The sequence below is a fragment of the Thermobia domestica genome, chromosome 7 (assembly GCF_964235325.1).
Source record: "Thermobia domestica chromosome 7, izTheDome1.hap1.1, whole genome shotgun sequence".
Lineage (NCBI taxonomy): Eukaryota > Metazoa > Arthropoda > Insecta > Zygentoma > Lepismatidae > Thermobia > Thermobia domestica.
Window position 1 is genome coordinate 152509168 of NC_137460.1, and position 25982 is coordinate 152535149.

At 36.3% G+C, this 25982-nt stretch overlaps 1 protein-coding gene across 2 annotated transcripts in view; it reads right to left on the bottom strand.

Moving 5' to 3' along the window:
* The window catches only part of LOC145690499 (band 3 anion transport protein-like), a 484586-nt gene that overhangs the window by 414219 nt on the left and 44385 nt on the right, over window positions 1–25982 (bottom strand). The window contains exon 1 of one of the 2 annotated variants that reach the window (XM_081765431.1): window positions 15779–15888. The exons of the other annotated variant lie outside the window; for it this stretch is intronic. The gene's annotated coding sequence lies outside the window, so the exon portion shown is untranslated. Of the gene's footprint in view, window positions 1–15778; window positions 15889–25982 lie in introns of those variants that run through there. 2 annotated transcript variants of the gene reach the window in all.

The following is a 25982-nucleotide window of genomic DNA, read 5'->3' on the forward strand; positions in this document are numbered from 1 at the left end:
GGAAAACAGACCGTTGCGCTGATTAAAGGAATCCATAACAACCCGATCGCAAAGTAACTTTCCCAAGTGACTGGAAAAACGAAGCCACCCATTCCTACAAGTACAAACTGGGAATCACACCGCGCCATCTCTCGAGAAACATTTTTTTTTTTTTAATTTGGATTAGGTGCAATAACGCTAGAGTCAAAATCTCCTCTCCACTTGGGCAATCCTTATACAATCCTTTAAAATTGACACTGAATTTCTATCAAAATATACTATCACAAATACGAATACCAATAACTAGCTAGCATTATCAAAGATGATAGATGATAGTCTGTTACGTACGTTATCGGACATCAAGTTGATTCGAAAATTTGAATCCTACATTTGGAACAAAGAAAACGGAACACTGACTTTCGATTAGAATGTGGTGAAGATGCGTACAAAAAACATCCAAAAAGTTCATATCTGGATTCCCTTCAATACAGACCTAAACTCCAATATTGCTGTACATTTATGCTAATGTTGTGTAGACACAACATGCAAAGTTCTGGCCTTTAACTCTCTATTATTATTATTCATTTGTCCAACTATAAGGCAAGGTAACATCATTTAACACAGTAATAAAAGAAGAACGACAAGCAGTTATTAGCTACATACTTCTAGCTAGAAGCAATTTATGACATGCTACAAACATTACTTAATAATACCACTACATACCCCATCAAATGGTAGCTAGGGTCAGAGATGGAGTGGGTCAGTGGGTCAAGTGGGTCAAGCTTTCCGAGTGGGTCAGTGGGTCGTGGGTCAACAGCATGTGACCCACTGCGACCCACCACCCACCATGAACCACTGCGACCCACCGACTCAGTCTGATCTACCGACCCCTCTGCTCACTGCATTGTAAACAGTATCTTCTGAAGACTGGTAAATTTGTCTTCGTTTTCCTTTCAAGACCTTCATTTCACTTCCTTTTCCATTTGTTTCTGTCAATAGGACTTATGATACTACTTGGCTTTCGAGATCTGTGAGTTTTTAGAGGAGCTAACTACTGGAAAAAATACATTTTTGAATCACTGTAATATATAAATTATTACATAAAAATTGAATGTAACTGTGTGCCTGATCATCACGGTCAAATTGCAAAGTCAAATGAAATTACTTATATATATATATATATATATATATATATATATATATATATATATATATATATATATATATATATATATATATATATATAGTTAGGCCTTAATCCAAACTGGGATGTTATATTGCTTTCATTATAATACATAATATCCTAAGGAGGTAGTGAGGATCCGAATTTTTGCGAAAAAAAAAAGAATATATTGAAAGCCGTTAAACTTACGGAGCTGAAATTCAGTATATTAACTCTTTATTGAAAATAATGTGTTCTAGCATTTTTTTTAATTCTCCTTTATGGAGGGGGCACTTTCTATATATGGAAAATTGGTAGTGAGTTGGTTTGTAAAAATGATCGAAAACGATTTATATTAGTTAAGAAAAAATCAGAAACAAAAAATACAGTGCTTTGCTTCATATAGCCATTGCTTTCTACTATAATAATTGCTGAAGCTTATATTTATTATATGGAGCGCTTACAGCATAGGGCAATCAACCCATAAAGTTGTGAGAAAAATAGACATAAAATTTGTACTGTAAGCTTAATTACACGGAAATTTTAAGCTTAGATTGTACGCATAATTACACTATGTGATCAAAAGTATCCGGACACCCCCAAAACATACGTTTTTCATATTAGGTGCATTGTGCTGCAACCTACTGCAGGTACTCATTATCAGTGACCTTAATATTCATTACACATCGTGAGAAAGCAGAATAGGGCGCTCCGCGGAACTCACGGATTTCAACGTGTTCAGGTGATTAGGTGTCACTTGTGTCAGAAGTCTGTACGCGAGATTTCCACACTCCTAAACATCCCTAGGTCCACTGTGTTTGATGTGATAGTAGAGTGGAAACGTGAAGGGATACGCACAGCACAAAAACGTACAGGCCGACCTCATCTGTTGACTGACAGAGACCGCCGACAGTTGAAGAGGTTCGTAAAGTGTAATAGGCAGACATCTATCCAGACCATCACACAGGAATTCCAAACTGCATCAGGATCCACTCCAAGTACTATGACAGGCGTGAGGTGAGAAAACTTGGATTTCATGGTCGAGCGGCTGCTCATAAGCCACACACCACTCAGGTAAATGCCAAACGTCGCCTCGCTTGGTGTAAGGAGTGTAAACATTGGACGATAGAACAGTGGAAAAACGCTGTGTGGAGTGACGAATCACGGTACACAATGTGGCGATCCGATGGCAGGGTGTGGGTATGGCGAATGCCTGATGAACGCCATCTGTCAGCGTGTGTAGTGCCAACAGTAAAATTCGGAGGTGGTGGTGTTATGGTGTGGTCGTGTTTTTCTTGGAAGGGGCTTGCATCCCTTGTTGTTTTGCATGGCACTCTCACAGCGCAGGCCTACATTGAAGTTTTACTCACCTTCTTGCTTCCCACTGTTGAAGAGCAATTCGGGGATGGCGATTGCATCTTTCAACATGATCGAGGACCTGTTCACATTGCACGGCATGCACATAATGGACTGGCCTGCACAAAGTCCTGACTTGAATCCTATAGAACACTTTTGGGATGTTTCGGAACGCCGATTTCGTGCCAGGCCTCACCGACCTACATCGATACCTCTCCTCAGTTCAGCACTACGTGAAGAATGGGTTGCAATTCCCCAAGAAACCTTCCAGCACCTGACAGAAAGTATGCCTGCGAGAGTGGAAGCTGCCATCAAGGCTAAGGGTGGGCCAACACCATACTGAATTCCAGCAGTACCGATGGAGGGCACCACGAACTTGTAAGTCATTTTCAACCAGGTGTCCGGATACTTTTGATCACATAGTGTATTTGGAAAATGTTACTCTTTTTTTTCTTTACGTTGGTCTACTTACCTTGATTTGGGACTTTCAAATTTAATCCATTTTTCCACTGAAAAGTATCGATAATTCATCAAGGAAATAATTATACTATGATAATTGAAATTCATCGTAATTTGGCCCATGGCAAACAGCAGTGTGGTAATAGAAGGGGAAGAAGGAGGGAAATTCCCATTCATCTCTGAACACTTCCCCGGAACCTCGTTCCCTTTTGCTTTCTAGGGGGGGGGGGAGACTTGGTAATGACATCAAACCTTCATGTGTAATTACAGAAATTTAATTTATAAACAAATAAGAAATCATCAGTTTATCAGGCTTTAATTCATAATTTATTCACAAGATTCAAAATCGAAGGTGTGGTAGATGAAGTTTCTCTTCACTGAGTCGAGATTGCCAACTGACATGGTCAATATGGAAAAAATGTATGGTGATAGAGTGGTGATACTTCTTAGTGAGTATTTCAAAACTGACCGAGAAAAATCGTTATCAGACGTAAGTCTAACAAGCAGATTGTCGATGAAGAGTTGCAGAATCGGGTAGAAGTATTATCAATTTTCACAACAGAGTGCGAACGGGGATTTCCCCTTATGAATTTACAGATGACTGATATTAGAAATAGACTAAGCTCAAACATTGTCTAACTTGTTCATCAATGTTAATGGCTCACCACTAGACAAGCTCGAAGTAGACGAGCTAGTTATTTCTTGGATGAAGGATGGACATCATTCCGCTGCGGAGGATTTACCACGAAAAAGTTCTGGAGGCCAACAGGAAATAAACCCGATTTCAGATTTGTTTTAAGGTGGCAAATTACGAGTTATGGAAAATGTATGCTTGTATTACTAATGGCTTTATTTGTGTTATTCAACTTTGTGCCTAATTTTTAATAAGTCTCTTCTTTGCTTTAGGTAAACTACTTTGAATAAATATTCATAATAATTGCAATTATGCATATTTGTAACTTAAATTTAACATAGTGTTTTAGTGATTACACAAAAAATTACAATTATGAGCATACTTTATGAGATGCTCTCACATAGGGTACCCGAACACCTTTATACACTATGAAAAACTGATTTTTCAAGTCTTTTATGAGAAAAATAATGTGAACTTAGAAACCATAACCTTTTCCATATTGTACAGGGGTATTTTCTTGAATAGAAGTTTCTTTTGGAATGCGTTCAGAAATTAACACTTGCAAGAATACTCTTTTAGTACAAGTATATTTCAGGCACACACTAATTTCCTTCCACCTCGAAGTGCTTTAATTTCCTCACTGACAAATACTTTACCATTTTATATTGTAAAGGTCAGATCCACCGTTATTGTAACAGAATGGTTGCTTGAGCGATTGGCTAGAAATTCAAATTCCGATTAGTGACAATTTCACAGTCTTGTTTTATTACAAGTGTAAACTCTTTAGTCAGTACAGAAGAGGCCGTGGATCGTGTTCAGAGTTGATGACGAAAAATTTTGGTGAGTCAGAGTAGGTCACAGTGGATGAGAGTGGTTAATGGTGGGTAGTGGGTCACAGTGTGTCATAGTGGGTGTTGGGTCATGATGGGTGGTGGGTCAGTGGGTCGTGGGTCACGGTGGGTGGTGGGTCAGTGGGTCGTGGGTCAAGTTTTTATTGACCCACGCCAACTCTGGCTAGGGTTGCACACAAGACGAGACGGGACAGAATTTTGCTGACACTGTATGAGGTGCGACAGCTCTTCTAATAAATAAATAAATAAATAAAAACTTTCCGAGCCGATACATCAATTTCACGATATTTTTCGAAACGAGACAGTTTCAATTCTTGTCTCGTAGGCAATCTAATAGTAGCATGAGTTTTCCTGTGAAAAAAGAAGTTTCATGATGATGCAGATTCATCGGCATCAATATTAATTATTATGGAAAGTATCCAGCGAGTGAAACAATTGTATTAAAGTGATCGACAGTACACCGCTAGCAGACATTATTGACATACTGCCTGGCATAATTGATTGATAGCTGCCGTGTATGTTATCAGAGGAGAGAAACAATCTCATACAAGGGTTGAGCTGCCAATATAACTCTTTTTCAACAGGATACTATAGCCTATTCGTCCAGAACTGACAGTTTACGAAAACTGGGTCCATAATTTTGAGACTCACATGAAACAATAGAATACGATGTGGAAGCATCCATCCTTATTAACACAAGAAAGTATCGTGCACAGGCCTACGCTTGGAAGGTCATGCCTTCCATCTCCTGGTATGTTGAGGGTGTACTATTTATGGATTACCTATCATGTTCTCTAGAGTAATAGGACACTATTATGACAAGCCTAGCGGCCATCAAACCAAAGGATATAAAAAACAGCGACACTTTAGGACAATAACTCCTGCCACACATTAATGTTACCTGACGATAAGGTTCCAAATGCTGTCTAAATTCACTTGATTTGACCCCATGTGATTACCGCTCACTCTATTCACTTGATTTGTTTCCAAATGACTATAATTTCTTTTCCGTAGCCACAAAACCTTCTAATTCATGGAGCTTAGCGGTTAAGGAGAACTCGGGTTCTATACCGGGAAGAGCACATATACGAGTAGTTCATTTCTTACACAGTCTCATTACTTAACTCCCAATATTTTTTTTTTTTTCATTTTTTAAAGGACCGGTTACTGTACAAAACATTCTCACTCCAGTTTCTTAACCTAAAGCATGTCATACTGCAGTCATAATTGAAACACTTATTAGTGAATTACAAAAAAACTCTACCTTCGGGAAACGTTGTCCGAAAAAATCTCATCTCCGAAAGCAAACTACTCCTTTTGAATATTTTCATAAGAAGTAATATAGTCAACATTATAGGTTATTACTGAAATATTAAGAAAATCGCCTGAGTTGTTTCTGAATAAAACATCCGGAAAGAAACTCACCCCCAAGAGTAAAATAAAATACTCCTTGCTCGTTATTTCATGAGAAATGATTTAAGCTATTCCGTGAGGTTATTAATGAAATATTTATTTATGGCATATAAACAAACTCCCGAGTCCTTCTGAGATAATCTCTCGAAAAAACTTATCCCCAGAATAAACTATCCATTGTGGAATTTATCAGAAGAAATTAGTTGTCACATTATCAGGTCAAGGGCAGATCGGGAGGGGGCGATCGCCCTCAGTAATAATGGCCTGACTTTGACCCCGACCTATACATAACCATATAACCATATAAGGTAATAGAACCTCATCCAAGAGGATAAATTGGGCCAAAAGACCAAACACGTGGTACAACGTATTGGTTACGTTTATATTTTGGCAATTTTGTACCCCTAAAAGGGAACAAGGTGGACCACCCAAATTTATCATAATACATACTAGGGTCCAGTATTATAATACCAAATGTTTAAATTGGGCAATTTCCAAAATTTAAGGGGTGGGCCAAAGTACCCCTCCCAAATTTTTAAAGGAGTGCAAAAATATACCCATATCTTATGAAAGGTAATGGACCCCTATACATGACCATATAACTATATAGGATAATAACACCTCATCAAAGGCGATAAATTAGGTCAAAAACCTCCGAAATTTGAATTTTTGGCATTTTTTACCCATGAAAGGGAACGACATTGCCCCCCAATACTAATAGAGGTACATACTATGGTCCTAGGCTACCATACCAAATTTTTAGATTTGGCAATTTCCAAAATTTAAGGGGGGTGGTCCTATGTACCCCTGCCAAAATCTAGAGGGGTGGTCCTATGTACCCCTAGGTCATTGACCCCGGGCCAAGGTCATTGACCTTTGACCTATAAAGGTCGGGGTCAAAGTCCAAAACGCGGCCAAGTCAGGTCATTACTACTCCCTCCCCCCAGAAGAGGAAACTTTCTCATTTTTATATATAAATAAAACCCATCCCAGAGTTTGGAGCACTTAAAAGTAGTTCTAAGTAGCAGCATTACAACACAACGCCCCCTCCCCCAGAAGTTCGTCCTGGATCCGCCCCTGTACCAGGTTATTAATGAAATATTTACTTATGGAATATGAAAAAAATCACCTGATTCACTCTTGAGAAAATCGCTGAAAAAAAACTTAACCGTACGAGTACACTACCCTTTGTGAATATTTTCAGGACAAATGAGCTTGTCGTATTATCTGATTACTAACGAAATGTTTATTTATGAAATATGAACAAAATTACCTGAGTCGTTTTTGAGAAAATCGTTTAAAAAGAACTCATCCATAATAGTAAACTACTCCTCCTGATTTTTTTTTTTTTTTCCTGAGAAATGACATAATGTTACAGAAATATTCACGTATGAAATTTAAACAAAATCGTTAGAAACGTTTTTGAGACATTTTCTATTTTCGCCCTCCAGTAAACTACTCTTAATTTTGGGGGCAGGAAGAAAATTTGAAAAAGTTTGGTGCGGATATCGGGATATGCTGTACGGTACGGTCACTAGGCAGGTGAGAACATTCACATCGCGACAAATGGACATCGAAAATTTACTTTTTCGGTAAGTAGGAGCTATGAAACGTAAATCCGTTGAAATCTCGAATTCTACTTTTTTTTTTTTTTCACGATCACTATACTTTCTTCTCTTCTATGACTACAAGAAAAAAAACTGAGTAACTTATTATGAGTTATATGTTAGTTGTCTAAGAGTTTAATATTTCACAAATTCTTACATATTGACCTATCTATTATATTATGTAAATTCGATTGCACCTGTGCCAAATCACGAAATACACAACTCTTGAGTATTCATAGCAAAGATTAAGTGTATCATATAAAAAATAACATTTATTAATCATTCTTAAACCATACAAAAATAATATTTATTAGTTATTCACGCAACAATATTTATTAATAATGAGTTATAAACAATGAGATACTGAAATAATCTTACGTAAAATCCCTTTGGAATTTTAAAATGATTTTAGTATTTTGAGTTAAAGTGAAATAAATACAATATTTCAAAGCATGTCTTGCAATGCATACGATTAACTCTTTGTTTCGCTAAGTGTTCTCTCCACTTTCGATTTACTTATCTATCCTTGTGTTTACGGAAGATATGGGTGCTTATGCAGTGACAAAATTAAGCCCTGATAACGTCAAGGCTTCGATCACGCTAAACATCCCATTCATAACCAACTTTTTATATATTCTTGAAGAAGCCATTACTCTCTCTCTCTCTTTCGTAACACCTGTGAATTTTGTATTAAGGTCTTTAGCTTTAGGTGCTATAGCTTTTTATTACGCAACAAACATAAAATAGAGACGACACCAAATAGTATTTAATTCCTTGTAAATATAAATAAATGTTGCTATTTACAACTGCAATTTTTCACTGCAATTTTTTCAATTTTTCACAACTGCAACTTTGGCTTTTGCAAGTTCTACATTGGTTGATTAATTGGAATTTAACGTCCCTTTTCAACACCAGTTCCTATATAAGACGGACTCAGCTGCTTAAAGTTGGATCCAGACAACTTACTCAAGTTTCGTTTAACGCTTTAATGCACCCACGGAAAGCGAACTCAGAAACATGTCCATGAAAAGCAGGCACGTTAGATATTTGGCCGCAAATCTGTGCTGTATACATATTTCTAATAACGTTATGAGCATGAATCTCCTTCCCACTTCCTCACTATATTTGTAAACCCTATGCTCCTTTACGGACGTAAGTGAAGGACGGAAGAACTCAAAGGGAGTGAATTGCTATAGACATGCACATAAATGTAGCATTCTTATACATATTTTGGTATGAGTTTGTGATAAACTTGAAGAAATATATGATGTAAAATGGAAATATATTTCTTATAAATCTATTATGCAAGTACGCCGCACCATTGCGGCTCTACAAGTCTTTGAAGTTGCCATCATGCAATAGGTTTTATAATCCAGATTAAAGCAAACTGCCTGCAATGTCCGTCAACCCGCTATACGTAGCTCTTCTACTGGTTGCCTAACACAAGGCTATCCATCTTGGCAACACCTTAGCGATACTTAACCCTTTGGGGATCCTGGCTTTTTGGGCTATTTTTTAGACTTACAGTCAAGCAGCTACTGTATCGTCACTATTTATCCTATGATCATGGTTCATACCTCGTTCTCTTCAGAATAGAGCTGGCTTTCAAATGGTACCACTTGCATGCTCATACCATATACCAGAAGCGGGAAAAAAATGTCAAAGTGAAAATTTCGGAGGGAAAATTTTTTTTCTCGAACTTTGGCCCCCCCTGGACCCCCCTGTGTAATCGTAGCCATCTAAAAAAATCTGATAGTTTCTGGTGTACTGAATGTGTGTCCCAAATTTCAAGTTTCTATCTTGAATAGTAAGGGCGGGAGAATTTTTATCAAAAATTCCCACAGTGCCCCAAAGTACCATAAAACACTATGATCTGAGGGAAAAAAATTCCTGAGACATCCATAATTACCCTAGGACTATAATCCACCAATCATTCTCTTCAGAATAGAACTGTCTTTCAGGTGGTACCATTCACATGTCTCCATCATGTATCTAAGATGGGAAATTCCTCAAAAAAGGGATCTTTTTGGACAAAATTTCCCGTTTTTCAACTTTTGCCCCTCTGGACCCCCCTGTTTTTACGCAGAAATCGGAAAAAAAACTTCTGGTAAATACTACTCGGTGGACTGAATGTTTGTGCAAAATTTCAATCTTCTACGTGAAAAAATAGGCCCGCCAGAAAAAATCTCCCTATTTTGCCCCACTTTTACTCTATACAGAAGTATATTTGGATAAAAATTCACTGAGACGGCCCTAATTACCCTATAATAATAATTCGACCGTCATTCTCTTCAGAATGGAACTGCCTTTCAGACGGTATGACTCACGTGGTCCTATCATGTATGTGTGGCGGGAAAATGACCAAAAACGGGATTTTTGGGGGCAAAATTTCCGTTTTTTCAACTTTGCCCCTCTGGTTCCGCCCCTGTTTTAACACTGACATCGGAACAAAAAATCTGGTAAATACTACTCGGTGGACTGAATGTTTGTGCAAAATTTCAATCTTCTACGTTTAAAAATAAGCCCGCCAAAAAATATATATACCGACAATGCCCCATGTTTCCCTATATAAAAGTATATTTTTCAAAAAATCCCTGAGACGTCCCTAATTACCCTAGAATAATAATTCGACCGTCATTCTCTTCAGAATGGAACTGCCTTTCAGATGGTATGACTCACGTGGTCCTATTATGTATGTAAGGCGGGAAAATGACCAAAAACGGGATTTTTGGGGTAAAAAATCCCTGTTTTTACCCCTTCGCCCCTCTGGTCCCCCCCTGTTTTAGCACTGACATCGGAACAAAAAATCTGGTAAATACTACTCGGTGGACTGAATGTTTGTGCAAAATTTCAATCTTCTACGTAGAAAAATAAGCCCGCCAAAAAATATTGAACATAGGCTTAGAAAATGAGAAGAGAAATTTTTGACTTATGACGTCATCACCTCCTATGTCTGGACGCAGGACGGTCTGAAACCATACGTAATGTCTTCTATAAGGCCTCTGGACTTGGAAAACAAAGAAAACCCGGACGAAAAAGCTCAAATAGAAGAGAAATAACGCAATGTACCATGAAAAGTGCATATGGTACAAATTGTACCATAGGATCCCCAAAGGGTTAATCTTATGGGTTCAATACGACCCAAGGAGACTTTAAAAATAATAATAATAATAATAATAATAATAATAATAATAATAATAATAATAATAATAATAATAATAATAATAATAATAATAATAATAATAATAATAATAATAAATAAGAACTGGAAAATCTATATGAACTTTGCAATCGAAAAGCGAAAACAGCACGTTTCTAGAGCTTGTGGTTTCCGAGATTTCATTGTCGAAAGGAATTAGGCACAAACGTACCTAGATAATGCAACATTTTAATATCAGGTAGTTTATAAAACATTAGCAAACATTAGCTTTTTGCGTAACAGACGGCAGTAGTGTCGCAAATCTCAGGATACATGAGGCGCAGCGGGTCTGGCTAACGTTAGCTGACAATTAAAGCTATTAGGTATTTTAGAAACGCGAAAATCAATGCCGACAATGGCTGAAAATCGAAAACAGACAAGTGAGTCATAATAACGGTATCTCAGTAAAATAATATTGTCTAGGGAGGTTTTGTTCCACTTTTCGATTATCTTTTATCTATTTGAAGATATCACATAAGTATTGTAAAATTAGCGGTATTTTAATTTAACAGTGATGGGGCCTCTTAACTTCTCACGATTATGTCCGTTAGGCTCGATGATTAAAGCAAGCGAATGATAATGGAAGAATTGGTGGAATGAGAAAGAGGGAGAAAACAGGGGTACCCCGAGAAAACCCACGTGAATGATGTCCACCACAAACTTACTTGGCCGGGAATCGAGCCAGGGACCCCACGCACCAGAAGTAAGCGCTCTACCACTGAGCCACCGTGCCCCCTCTCTACATTTTAGAATTTCACTTTGACAAAGATGCAAATGCTGCACAGGCTCGTGAAGAAACTTGTGCTGTTTATGGGCAAGATACGTTATCAGAAGCAACAGTCAGAAAATGGTTCAGTCACCTTTACTCTGGAAATGTCTATGTCCAAGATGTTCCTCGCAGTGAGCAATCAATCAGAGCAAAATAGGTGGCATTCTAACAAAAGGCGAACAAGACCGTCATGTAAGCAGTCATATCATCAATTTTAGCAGTCCTAAACATCTGACTGCCCCTACACACAGACCAGGGGCGGATCCAGGGGGAGGCAATCGGGGCGATTCCCCCCCCCCCCAGAAGAGGAAATTTTCTTATTTTATATATAAACAAAAACCCATCCCAGAGTTTAGAACTCTTAGAAGTACCTCTAAGTAGCAGTATTACAACCTCTGCCCCAAAAGTCCGTCCTGGATCCGCCCCTGACACAGACACACAAACACAATTGGCAAATGCCCATGTGAATGATATTCAAGAGAAACGTATTATAATGCTCCGTATGGTGTATATGATCAGGAATTATATAGCTCAAACTCCGAATTTATTCCGAACTGGTAACAATTTAATTCTAGCAAACTGATTTTTTCTAATTACTTGAAAACTATATTTTTATTGTCTTTCTAAAAAATTAAACACAAAAAAGCATAATCAATATCATACTTTATATTCTGATGTTTCGAAACAAGAACCAATGAGGGTTTGGTTTTGATTAGGTGATCCCTTAATATCATATGTGTAGGTTTTTCAACATTAACATTTCTTATCACTATTTATTTCATCACGATTTATTTGGACACTTCCCACAGTCTCGTATGTCGTAGACAATACTGATAATAGTAACTGTGGGTCTATCCTCAAATGATTTTTAGACATTAGTAATTAGTCACTGTTCAAACTATACATCACTATTACAGCATATGATGAAACCAAGATTTGGAGATGTATTACTCGACAAAGAGAAACCTCTGGAAGATATTAATGATTGTAAATTCGTAATTCCATTAGAAAACTGTGATTATTACAGCTAGGGTTTCTATGATCTAAAAACTTTGAAAATATCAATGCATTTGTGCCCTAAAAATGGCAAAATACAACCTAATACTTGACAAAATGACCTATAAAGTTAAATATTTAATAAAAATTCTTGAGAACTTCCCAAAGTTATTTTGTCCTGGACTGTGTAACCAAATAATATACATCGCCCAGAACCCACTTCCGGTGGAAAGCATAGCATTTTCAATACCGGACCAGCGTCATGAGGATGTTAAGAGAAGGGGACTTTCAGTTTAGAGAGCCAGAAATAACTACGATGAAATCCGAAATACCGAACTGTATACTTATGATATCAAAAATCGAATATTTTTAAAGAAAGTTACTATAGAAAATACTTCTTAAATCCGGAAGGGAGGGGGAGAGACAAATTTTACCCTATCGTTCTTAATTGATTCTAAATCCAACTAGTGGAAATGGATCTGCATATTCCATAAAAAAATATTTTTATGAAATATGATTTTTTTTTTAATTGGAGCTGGAATACTCCATCCCATATTAAGGAACTAAATCCACAAATCATTTTTGACTGTTTTCAATCTCAAGTACTGGGAATCAATGATGATTTCTGAAGATGGTCTGGAGGAAAATCCTCCCGAGCCCCCTGCCCCCTCCAAAAAAATTCTCCCAGGCATGTGTCTGATCGTGCTCAACTTGGCTTAGCAGTATTTTCACAATACTAATTTTACCCTCCGTTTATTCAAAGTGCTTCTGAAGGAAATCTGAAATGATAACTGCTGAGAATTACGGAAACGAGTCAATGAAAATATACATAATATTGTGTAAGACCAAAATAAGTTTTACGAGTTATCGTGTAGCTCCTTCTTAAGAATGGAAAAAGTAGGTCTTTATTATTATTATTATTATTATTATGATAGTTCAGCTTTCCACCCAAACCAGATTTCGTTTTCTTAAAAACAAAAAAAAAGTTTAGTGTTTCACAGAAACTGCTTTCTACAAAAGAGTTTCGGGTTTTTGCTGAAAGTAGTGTGATTTTCGCCGAAGCCGGCATCTGTACTTTTGTTCTTGAAGTACTCATTTCCAAATATGTTAACGAAGAAGCAAAACGTTTTGAAAGAAAACAGTCTTTTTTTAAAAATAAAATAGAAAATCAAACCGGTTTTAAAACAGGTTTTGGACAGAAAAGTTTTTTTTTGAAAAACTGGTTTTTGAAAGTTTTCAAAAACATTTTATATTTTTTTCTAAAAATCGGGGGAAACCGAAAAAAAAACTGTTTTCTTTGTGCCCATCACTATTATATATATATGGTTGGGAGGAAAGTAAATCCACCACTTTATTCTTTACTGACTTTTTAAGTCCATGCAGGGCGGATGATTGGGCAGTTTTGAAGAAAATGTACAATATTTATATCACAATCGATAATAATAACGAAAATTATCGTGGAACATTTTTTTTTTTTAAATGCCCGAACCCAGCCAAACGTAAATCCATCCTTTCACTCTTAGCAGATTTTAACTCCAAGTTGTGGGGATGATCCAATGCCCTAAATAAACCACATGAATGTTTTGTCACATCGAACAATTTTTACATGGTTTATAGGCCTATAGGAAAATTGTCTTGCAGATACAGTATATGTTACAACTTACAACATGGGGTAGATTTTACAGTCTTATTGTTGACGGGTCGTGACTTTCAATAATAGGGTTTTTTCTGTAAGCTGAAAGAAGACATACCAAGTTTCATTAAAATCAGATAAGTTTATGAGAGTTACCATGAAACAAATGGACAGACAGACACACAAATGCCGATTGAGTCGAATGGTAGAAGCTTTGCACCACTCGCTTCAATCGAGTAGGCTCGAGAGCATCTTTGAGATATATGAACAATACTAAAAACGCCTGGCATAACAGCTCACAAAGGATTATTGTCGGGCAGACTTCTTTCTATGGCATTTGTGGGTTTCTAAAATGAAATTAAATTAAATTTTACGTCCCATGGACCATAGACTAAAGGAGATGGATGATATGAAAGAATTGGCAAGATGGAAATGTGGAAAGAAACAGGCGAACACCAAGAAAAGCCACGAACAAGATGGTATCTATTACAAACTCACATGACCTAAGTTCGAACGAGAATCAGATACTTCTCGTACCAGAGGTGAGCCCACTATCATTGAGCTATCGCGCCCCTTCTAGTTTTCTACCCAAAAGTTTGTTCACCAATGCTCTTGATGAACTCACTATACTGCGCCAAAACTGAAAACTGCCCTTCACCAAGAAGTGAACCCGAAATGGTGCGAGCTAACCATTACGTTACATGTGAATACTATACGAGCAAAATACAAATATTAAAATATAATTTTAAGTTCATTCGATTAGAAAGAAAGGAAATTTCTCACTTCGAAATACAATCTTGCATATGTCAGTTTAATTACTAAAACTGCATAACCTATATTCACAGGAGAGTGAATCCTATGAAACAATTACAAAAGTGCATTGTTATTTAAATGCACTTGTACATTTTAACAATTCCGAAATAGGCCTAGGACGTAATCAGTGATTATTTGATGGGTGGTCCGGGGAATAATTTTGACCCACTCCCTCAGGACATATTCCCGATCGTGCTCAGCGTGGATTACTACTATTTGGCCAGCACTCCTCCGTTTATTGAAAGACCACAGGTGATATTTTCTGAAATCACCACTGAACGCAATCGTAACAATCTAAGCTTTACAGACACTATGCATAATAGGTTAGTGATCTCTCTCAGGTTAATCGCTTGATTGAGTGAACTTTACATCCTTTCTAATCATTCATGCTATATGAGGCAAAACACCCTTTTTGAATTGCAATTTACATATACTAATCGGACTTTTATCCTGGGTTATGTGCACCTCACCGTACCAGAACTAGGAATAACCAAGACAGAAAACACACAGTAACCAACTGGCCACAAAGGAGCACCAAAGCATCCTTTGCAGCGCGAGATCGGGTTTTTGATTCATGGAAATTCATTATAAGATTCAGATTTCATGTTAGACTCCGATGTCTTAGTCTCACATAGGTTGGCAAAAACAAAACAGAACATATGAAAATAAGGTGGAAACACATATTTAGTTCTGATTATCCTTAAGTTGTGTTACAATGTCATCGCAGCAACTAAAATGTTACATAGACATTATTTCTTAAGTTGTTTTCAATGTCATTTACGTTTGTTTGTGCCGTAACTCATTAATATTTATTGTCTGGAAATGTTGCTTCTAATAAAAATTAAAATTTAAAAAAATATATATATATAATAATTTCAATACACTAATATGAAAAAAAAACACGCACCTGCATTAATCCGGCAAAAGCAATTGCACTTCACATCACAATAAACACTTCAGTGAGAAAGAAAAAAATATTTGAAAGAAAAAAAGTCTACCCGGCGTTTGTCGGTCCACTCACTAGTAGTGATACTCGAGAACACTTTCACTCTTCACAAGAAGCTGTACTGGAACGTCAAGTATCGCTGCATGCATAGATAGACTACGCGCTCAAGCTCAAGACGTATAGAAAAAAAATGAAAGAAGTAATACTATCATTACCACTGCGCATGCGCCAATTGACACAAGGTCGTAAAAGGTAAGCAAGAGCAAATGAACGCTCTTGCATTGCGGGTACACCCATCACCACCCAGGTACAGAATGCTAAAATGTCAGTTGCAATGTGCAATACCCCACATATACAGATGGATTCTTGAAATTCTAAGTACACAGAGAGTATCACACACATGCAAAAAAAAAAAAAAAAAAAAAAAAAAAAAAGGATGTTCAACGAAAATACACGAGTCCTTCGGTACAATATGTTGTGTAAAAATATGTAATTTGATTGTTTATCCCAAATATGGCAGCAACCGCCGTGGTTGATGTGGAAAAACTAAAAGTAACAGTTAAATGTTTAAATGTGTTCTATCAGCAGGGTTGTTGGAAATTTTTCCAGTCCAAAATTCTCCAAAACCCACATAAAAACCTTAAAAAAAAAAAAAAAAAAAAACTTCAAAACGGATTAAAATTATAACCATAATATGATTCTGATTATTTTCTTCAGTCGTGTTTCTTAGTGCATGTCTATTTTCAGAATTTGTTTAAAATATTTATCAAGAGGAGATCATCAGAACACAATACCATTGAAAAGAAATGATTATGAATCAGGCATAATGAATTTTGTTTGCGCTCGATCAAATTCGTTGTAACAATGTTCAACTCTCATATATTATATAAAAGTAAGGATCTTGTTTGTGATCGCATCAGGGGAAAACGGCTAAAACGTTTGAAATGTTCTTTTGCATGTAGTTATCAAGTATTCCAAATGGGTTTTTAATTATGTTACTCTGATTAAAAGGCGAATTCTTAGGGAGAAGCAGAGGGTCAAAATATGTACGAAAAATTTAGTATATCACGATCCTGTCAAGTTAGGAAGATGAAACTTGGTAAAAGAACTCCTCATTAAAAGTAAGTGGAGTCGTGTCCCAGCATTTCTGAAAATTCTAGTTTTAAGAAGGAAGTGTGGCATTTTCTATAATTTATTTCTTAACATTGAAAGCGATGATGCCGGTTTCTAATCGCATCACGGGGAAACGGTTAAATACTTTGAAAAGAATTTTTGAATATAGTTGGTACCTACTTTGAACTGAGTTTTTATCACATTAGTTTGATTCAAGGGTGCATCCTAAGTAAAGGGAGAAATTACGTTAAAAAAAAAAAAAAAACAGTATGTCATAAGCCCGCTAAGTGAGGAACATAAAACTCGGTATATAAACTCATTAAAAATAAGGGGACACGTCATTCTCCGTTTTGAAGGAAAAAGAGCATTTTCTATAATTTCTTTCTTCACGCTTAAATCGAAGTGGTCTATTATTTGTGATCGCATCACGGGAAATGTCTGAACAGTTTGAAATGAGTTTTTAAACATAGTACCTACCTCAAGATGGAATTTCATCATGTAAGTTTACTTAAAGGGCGATCCTAAGAAGAATCGGATTCGGAAAAAAAAAAAAATGAAATCTTTAAGCTCTACGTCCCACGGTTATGCCGGCTAGGCTAAAGGAGACGGTGATGATGAGAAATGAATAAAATGGTGGAATGAAGAAAGTGGAAGGACACGGGAGTACCCCGGAAAACCCACGCACACGGCGTTTGTCCACCAAAAGCTCACTTGGCGCGAATTAGGAACATCACCAGCGATGTCGAACCAGGGACATCATGCACCAGAGGTGAACGCTCTACCAATGAGCCACCGCGGCTCCTAAGAATCGGATTTGAAATTCATGCCAAAAATAAAATGCCTTGTAGAGTGTTCCTTTTATATATATATATATATATATATATATATATATATATATATATATATATATATATATATATATATATATATATATATATTAGTTTTGGCATGAATTTCAGCTGTCTGTAACTGGGACTGATTTCAGTTTACCGTCCCTTTCAGCAGCGACTATATGAAACATGAACCTACAGCTTAACGTGGCATCCGAACCACATGAGCTTCTACCAGGAATCAAACCTGGGTCTCCAACGCCAAAGGCGCGTACGCTAACCGCTTAGCCAGGACAGAGCTCCTTCAGCTGTCTGAATAGAAAAACAATGCAACGATTAGTTTTGCTTTTGTAGTACATAGTTCCGTATTAGTATAAACAAATAATAAAATGGCTTCGTGTGAGTTAAATACAAATCGAGAATGCTTCACTTTAGAAAGGAAATTACTAAAAATATATGTCTATTTTTTCAACACTAACAGCAATCAGATTGTGAATCTCCCGAATTCTTCTTCCATATTTGGTAGGGTATCTAACGTAAAGTACAATTCATTATCATATGTTCCAAAGACTCCTTAATCGTGAATCTACCGTAAGAAAGCAAAATGGCAACTGAAAATGAGAAACAAATCCATTTCCAATATTTCAGTTCTTTAAAAAATCTTTTTATTAAAAAGTCTATTCAATAAACCCGTTTTCTACTTCAAGCTCAACCCGTTTTATATTTGAATTTGAAGCAGCAGTCGACAGGTGTTACGAATGCGCCAGATGCTGTTTGGAAATATCCAATTTTGTAGAAAGCACATCTAGTTATAGCTTGGAACCTTGGTGCTGTAAACTGGAAGTTGGTGAGTGATTGCAAGTTAATAAAGTTGACCCGTTGTCATATTTTGAAGTCAGATGACAGAAAGACGATGTCTGTTATACATTTTACGAAATTCTTATACGGACGAAAGAAGAACACATGCAATGGTTGTATGACTGACGTGCAACCATCAGGGACAAGGAGTAGGGTAAGTACTACATTGTCCGGTTTCTGCACCAACTCTTCATCTTCATTGGTTCTCCATGAATCAACGAGGAGCAGCAGTTTATCTGCTCTATAGAAGGCCAGAAAAGCCAGTCATGAACTCTTCCAGGTTGTCCTTGGTCATATTTGCATTTTTACCAGCATATGAACTAATATTGGGTGGATCGGGATATTTGTTGGCTGGAAAATGGTTTCATTCAGTCACTTTACGACAGTATTGCTAAATTGCCATAGCGTGAACGTGTTACAGAGGTCTTAAACTGTATTGGTCACTATTGATTTCAAGGGACGGTGTGCGTCTAGAGCCACATGACTCCTTTCCCGTATATACTTCTTCCGCTAATTCCAACATGGCGGCTATTCAGGTGTCCCCGATGATTCACATTACGCCTATTCAGTGGAGTTCTACAGAATTCCTCATATCTAACATTTTACCACAATCCCTCTACACATTTCAAAATTAACATGACATTTGTACACATATTCTACGTTCTATCTTCGTATTTTGCCCTCACTTATCTCCCACCCTGTATAGAGTCTGCCACTAAACACAATCTTTTTTCTGTTTCTTTTGGTGCTGAATCCACTGCAAGCAATCATTTTCAAAAATTGAATTCACAAAATCGGAATGTTCTCTTGTTAGACTTGTAATAATGAGCCTTAGACCCAATACAATTTTATGAATTACAAAATATCAATAAGGATTTCCCCAAAGAGAGTGCAAAATTCATTTAAAATGAGACTTGACAGCTTTTGTGGGACCTCATGGCCTGACCCGACTGTCTTTGCCGAATTATGAAACTACATGTATAACTATTTGTTAAGAGATTATTTTTTAATTATCTTTATTGCAACTAGTTAGCTTATTATCCTATCTATAAATATAAACTCTTTAACAAAGAATACATACAACAGAAAACAAAAAGCAATATTTAACATATACAGTATATTTACAGCACTGTTATTCTTGGCTTCTCTTATCACTGCGTCAAATTTATTGCAGCAAAAGACTTTTATGCCTATCATAAATAATGTAAGGTGATGCATATAGCTTTTTTTAAACCACTATACTATAGTTACACATTGCAAAATGATGTACAACATGTCTGTCTTGAACAAAAACTATGTACAAAAGCTAACTACTATATCCATACTAACTGTAAGTACGGTATGAGCATAAAATCCAATAACAATTTTAAAAAAATATTGTAAAGAAACTAACATTAGTTGAACAAGCGGGAAGTTTTATTATTATTATTATTATTATTATTATTATTATTATTATTATTATTATTATTATTATTATTAATAATAATAATAATAATAATAATAATAATAATAATAATAATAATAATATTAATAATAATAATAATAGTAGTAGTAGTAGTAGTAGTTGTTGTAGTTGTAGTTGTTGTTGTTGTTGTTGTTGTTGTTGTTGTCGTCGTCGTCGTTGAGAAATAGGTAGTAATATTAACAACAATTAAAATTACAAACTTTCGTTGTTGTAAGACTACAACATACAGCATATGCATACAAGGAGTTCATGGCATTAATTACTTATATATATATATATATATATATATATATATATATATATATATATATATATATATATATATAATGATATGTAAATAGTTCCACGAACCCTCTAAATTTGTTCTACGGATCTCTTGGGGTTTACCAATTGGGAACGACTGCTCTTGTCAATAACCTTGGAAGGGTTCGTACATAGTCTCAAAAACAGCGTTCTCTGTACGCCAAAAGAAATTACTCAAATTTGCCCGTGCTTTCATGATAACTTCAATAACCTGTGCGGTACCATATAATATACAGCATTGTCATATTGGGAGTTCAATAAATAAGTACCCGGCATTTTTGCAATGTATCCTTCAAGTAATAATTACATAATACTACTAATTACATTTGGTGGGTATCTTCGATATGTTACTTAGTTGAACATGTGAATTTGTAACTGTCTTCGAGAAGTCACAACAATGTTTTAACTATGTACTACATTTTTGAAAACCAATATTTTTTTTTATTTTTGATAACCAATATTTTTTTTATGTAAAATTGTTCTACAAAGATAATGTGAAAGATCATTGGATCAGTGCTGTCAAAATTCGAATTATCCTATATTCAACTGACTGATTTGTATTTACATTCTTTGTCAGGAGAAAGATTATACAGGACAAAAACAACAGTTTAAAGTGGAGCCTGAACCATTGTAGTGCGTTCGATTCTCTCCCAGCGGGGATTGAATCCAGAACATTGTGCACTTGAAAAAATCGCGCTATCCACTAGATCAATGAGGCAGTAATGTCATTTCACCATTTGCCGTGGGGGCGGGACGAAGCGTGTCCACCGACGTAACAGTTTCACGGTTTTATACAGTTAATTTAAAAAATCATTTGTTTCTGAAACTCAGGGGGGAGGTAACTGCCCCTGTGTCTTCCCCAAATGACGCCCCTGCAACGAGGGTATTAATAATCTTATATTTCGAATGAAACGAATGTTCAAATTAGTGTTCCATCAATTTATACAAATAAATAATACTTCGAACAATTACGAAATAACGACTACTGCAGTTATGTTAACATTTCTGACTTAAAATCCCAACCTAAAGTTGCTTCGTTCATTTATTGACACAAAAGTAAACGTGACTGGTAAGTAACTTTAACCGAGACACAAACAGGAAACGTTCTTTTAGCCAACTTGTTTTTTGTGTAAGTAACTATTATTTCTTTTCAAAAGAGCGAAAGTATTTTATTCCTGCCAAGCAGTGCACGATTGAAACCCGAGGCGGATTGTGACTTTGTTCAAGGTCGTAACAACAACGAAACATAACCTGCTGACGACCCTTGACGAGTGATAGGCGAATAAGTAGGTTTGCACATCCAACATCCCATCCTCAACTATCACAATACAACAGAGATTTATCTCCTTTGCTTCCCTGTTTCTACAACGATGCATTATACAGAACGCATAGTAGGCAAGCATTTGATCGAATAAAAAAAAAATCATTAAAAATGAACAAAATTTTATTTGATATGAAAAGCAACATTCTATCTCGTAAAATAATGTATAACTTAAGGTTTATTTATTATTATTTGGAATTATAACGATTGAAAAAATAGAAGTACTTTAAGAAATCAACTGTCGCGTTTTGGCGTGGTTTGGGGTCAAACCGTCCGAGTGCATGGCCATACGCTCCAAAACAGATATTACTAAAAATATGGAACATTGCCTACCAATGAATTTTAGTAAAACTTTCTTGACAATTACATTGACATCACATTTACGATTTTACTTGCACTTTACCTTGCTCGCCATATCTTTCGTACTTGCAATGCAGAGTGGTTGAAATTTAAGTCTACTTATTTTCTCTCGCGTAGTAAAAGGGTTTACATCATATCCATGTCGTTGCCATAGTGATCTCTACTCTGAAATTTAGTACACTTCGGTCGAGAGAGAGAGAGAGAGAGAGAGAGAGAGAGAGACTTGTTAGCAGTGAAACGCTTTTGGAATATTTTGACGTGTTTCTTCTTTTTGTTTCTTTTTAAGAATTAGCTCCAGGAAAAAATTGAAGTCTGATGGAAACAAATCTGGCAAATACGGAGGATGAGGCACTATATAATGCCCTAACCCAGTGATGTTCACCATTGTAATGACACTAGCAATGGAAGACGCGTCCCCCCCAAAATATTTTGAAGTGCAAAATATTCAATATATTATTCTAATTTATTTCCTAACGACAGAATAACATATAAATAATAATAATTACATTTATTTGTAACATAATATTCAGGCTGTGAAACGATTATAACAGAGTTCTTGATCTATCTCAGGGGGTCCGTGAAGATAAGCAAAAATGTAACAAATAGAATCGAAGATAATAAACAGGTTGGGCAAGGCAGTACCACTTACATCACTTTCTTTGATGTCCCCCTCCCCAAATTTTACACGCCAGAGACGCCAGTGCTCCCCGAACATTGCACTGTCTATCACCTGTTCCATTCCTTGGACAATCACCTTAGAGGACGCCAGTTCAAATTCCTAGTAGAGGTGCAAAATGCACTTGATAGCTTGTTCGCTTCATGACTCACCAATTTCTACTAACGCGATGGAATCCATGGCCTTCTAGAACGTTGGCAGAAGGTCGTCGATGCTGATGGGCACTACTTTTGATCTTCGAGGTACGTCTTAGGTGACATATCGATGTTCGAATGTGTTGGGTGAAAAAGCGACAGAACTTCCTTGGTTACCTTTATATTTAGAAACATTTTTCTATAAATTCGGACCCTTAACTTGATAACCTGTAGCTTCCTCTTCTGCTGGCTTAGGAAATTATTCTTCATTGACTTACTTTATGATTCCTCCTGTGTGTATATATTGGTTTTTCAGTTGTATGCTTGGCTTCACTTTATGTGCGGACCTTCCACATGTATGAAGATAATTATGTATATTGACTTTTCTGAAGTGATATTGGCTTTTCTCGTGCGATATTGGCGTTTCTCATGTATATATTGCTTTTCTCATGTGTATATTGGCTTTTCGCGTGTCCACATTTCCTTTTTCTCGCATGCGTACATTGGCCTCACTGTATATGTGATCCTTCCACCTGTACGTAGATAATTCTTCTAGTAATATGTTTAAGTTTAAGGTAGATAGTTACATACGTTTCACAGCAATTTATATGTTACAATAAATATAGAGAACAAGTAGTTTTATTTATAGTATCTATTAACAACGGTATTCTATATTCCCTTCTCGTTTTGTAACATGAGCACACAAAAAGTTTTTGGCTTTCTTTTATGCAAAGCTCTCATTAATTTTTTCATACCGTTGTTGATTGAGCAACCTTGTTTTCTATAACTAATGTTGCCAAATCTGGGAGCCTTTCCTATCCTAACGTAAGTGTGTTTTAATATGAGTTTTAGTTTCCTGAAACTTCTTTCACAAGTTGTTATACTACATGGAAGGATAAGAAAAATTTTAAGAGCCACTGACAAGTAAACCTTACGTTTGGGTGAATCGAGTTGCTGACTGAGACACATATAAGAAAGTAGTACTAAATATGGTCAGTATTTCAGTGAAGTTGTAGGTGCGAAGCTCCAGGGGTTTAGGAGATACAGCTACCAGAACATCACATGGAAGTACAGAATAGTCTTCATAAAGTTGGAGGTAAAAGCTCTGTAAGACCTCTTGTAACGACAAAAGATGAATAACAAATATATGGGTATATATTAGGACTAGGAGGAAGTCATATAGTAAGGGTATACCTGACGGCGGCCATCTTGAAATCCGCCATTTTGAATTAAGGTTAAGTTTTTAAAATAGGAATAGGGTCATGTGATACATGATTTAAGGCGCAAATTTAATCAGAAGAACAATGGTGACGTTAATTTTGATTTACGCGCAATTGGTAAAAAGTTACAGGGAAATTAAATATTCTTGTAGCATATGTATTAGTCCTTTACCCCACCTTGTAAATTTTGAGTTAATGATAATAATTAAATAAAAAGCAGATGGATAAATATTAGGTCTATGGTAAGAGTTGCCTTGATGGCGGCCATGTTCAAATCCGCCATTTTGAATCAGACAAAAGTTTTAAACAAAACGCATAACAGTGACACCTTATTAATAGCAAATTTTACCATAAATCTAACGGTATAACCATTTTTGCTTTATCATTAACCAGCATTTGTTATCGCATAAACAAGTTGCTAATTTAAGGAAAAATGACCAAAGTGGAATTGAGTCAAAATTGAACTTGGGTCTTTCTTCCAGAAAAGTCCTCAATTAGTACAATCAATATGTAGTTCAGAAAAGAGTGCATGACTTGCACAAATGCTCTGCTCACAGTGAGCACACCTGACAAAGGCAATCGAGTTACACTTGACACATTTGTCGTTAACAAGTCCGTCAAAGCAGTAGTCGTAAGGGGCGATCCATTTAATTTTGTGCTGGTTAATAATAAAGCAAAAATGGTTATACCGTTGGAGTTATGGTAAAATTTGCTATTAATAAGGTGTCACTGTTATGCGTTTGGTTTAAAACTTTTGTCTGATTCAAAATGGCGGATTTGAACATGGCCGCCATCAAGGCAACTCTTACCATAGACCTAATATTTATCCATTTGCTTTTTATTTAATTATTATCATTAACACAAAATTTACAAAGTGGGGTAAAGGACTGATACATATGCAGCAACAATATTTAATTTCCCTGTAACTTTTTGCCAATTGCGCGTAAATCAAAATTAACGTCACCATTGTTCTTCTGATTAAATTTGCGCCTTAAATCATGTATCACATGACCCTATTCCTATTTTATAAAATTAACCTTAATTCAAAATGGCGGATTTCAAGATGGCCGCCGTCAGGTATACCCTTACTATATGACTTCCTCCTAGTCCTAATATGTACCCATATATTTGTTATTCATCTTTTGTCGTTACAAGAGGTCTTACAGAGCTTTTACCTCCAACTGTATGAAGACTATTCTGTACTTCCATGTGATGTTCTGGTAGCTGTATCTCCTAAACCCCTGGAGCTTCGCACCTAAAACTTCACTGAAATACTGACCACATTTAGTACTACTTTCTCATATGTGTTTCAGTCAGCAACTCGATTCACCCAAACGTAAGGTTTACTTGTGAGAAGTTTGGACAGACACTTTGAATTCCATTTTCGGTAATCACGTCGACTATATCCCTTGGGGTGGACTTCTTGAGGTCCGGCAAGAATGCAACAGCCTAGTCATTAAGACTCAATTTCTACATATAATTCTACGACATTCAATTCTCTTGGTATTTCAAAGCGAGATCTGCGCACGATTTTTTCAGGTCCTCTGAAGACATTTCACACAATGAGTTTCCTCTGAGGAAGCTGAAGTCCTTGCTTACTTCTTTGAACCTGCCATTCTACTAAAGAGTTCTTCCCGTAAGAGGTCAAGAATTCTGCAGAAAGATTGTCTAAGGCGATCCTCTTCAGTAAAAAGTCTTGCTTCATCCTCTCCTGACATTCTCTTCTTCTCCTTCAAGATACACTTTTCTCTGAACTGATCTTCCACATCTATCAAATTAACAGTAACCTTCGCTTCCGACAGCCATCTGTCAAATCCATAATTCTGAACCTGAAGATTGTGTTCAAAAGATCAGATAACAAATCAAGAGACCTCTGCAAAGTCAA